The sequence below is a fragment of the Haplochromis burtoni genome, unplaced genomic scaffold (assembly GCF_018398535.1).
Source record: "Haplochromis burtoni strain Fernald_Lab_line unplaced genomic scaffold, NCSU_Asbu1 Contig_660, whole genome shotgun sequence".
Taxonomy (NCBI): domain Eukaryota; kingdom Metazoa; phylum Chordata; class Actinopteri; order Cichliformes; family Cichlidae; genus Haplochromis; species Haplochromis burtoni.
Genome location: NW_024583021.1, coordinates 3,956 through 4,770, shown reverse-complemented (window position 1 = coordinate 4,770; position 815 = coordinate 3,956). Strand labels below are relative to the sequence as shown.

At 59.6% G+C, this 815-nt stretch overlaps 1 protein-coding gene across 3 annotated transcripts in view; it reads right to left on the bottom strand.

Annotated features, from left to right (window-relative positions):
• The window catches only part of LOC102290808 (CXXC-type zinc finger protein 5), a 14,383-nt gene extending 13,770 nt beyond the window's left edge, over window positions 1-613 (bottom strand). For 2 of the 3 annotated variants that reach the window (XR_006053165.1, XM_042215114.1), the window contains exon 1: window positions 394-613. The gene's annotated coding sequence lies outside the window, so the exon portion shown is untranslated. Of the gene's footprint in view, window positions 1-58; window positions 175-393 lie in introns of those variants that run through there. The other variant, XM_042215116.1, reaches the window with a different exon arrangement.
• Window positions 614-815: the final 202 nt, after the last annotated feature.

The following is an 815-nucleotide window of genomic DNA, read 5'->3' as shown; positions in this document are numbered from 1 at the left end:
CCCCCCCCCCTTCCTCACCACCACCACTCTCCCACTCCCCCGAGGCGTAACTAATTACCCTGTCTGGTCAACCGGGCTGGCGCGAGCTCCGACAGAAGGTCATGGTGGCCACCGGCCGCGAGGGGGGAAAACGGCTCTCCCACGCGACACATTAACACCTCCCCTCCTTCCTCCCCCTCCCCCGGCACAGCACGAGAAAGGAAAAGGAAGGAGGGAAGAAGGAGGAGAGGGAGGGGGGAGGGTGAGTGTTGGGGGGGAGGGGGGTCAATCAAAAAAAAAAAAATAGCCAGACTCGATAACGAGCGGTAAATACCGTGAACACAGCATGCAGTCCGACAGAGAGAGGAGGAGTAAACGAGAAGATGGACGGCGCTTGCTGCTGCTGCTACTTACCGGGCCCGCGAGGAGGAGGAGGTGGTGGAGGAAGAGGGTGATGAGAAGAAGAGGAGGAAGGAGGAGAAGAGGAAGAAGACCGTCTGGGAATTAGCCCGCCACGGATCATGGCTGGCGGGAAGGAGACAGAGAGAGAGAGGAAAGGAGAGGAGAGGAGGGGTAGGGGGGAGAAAGGAGCACCGGGAGGGATTTGTCGGTCTGTTGGTACCGAGGAGAGGAGGAGGAGGAATGGAGGGGGTAACGGGGGGCGGATGGATAATCACCTGGGCTTGGCACAAGCCAGTGCGAGGCAGGGAGAGAGACACACACACACAGAGAGAGAGAGAGAGAGAGAGAGAGAGAGAGGCGTTAAATTAGCCCGGGTGAGGCGAGGAGGAAGCAGCTCTGTGGAGACCCTGCAGGGGTGGGAAAAAGAGACGAGC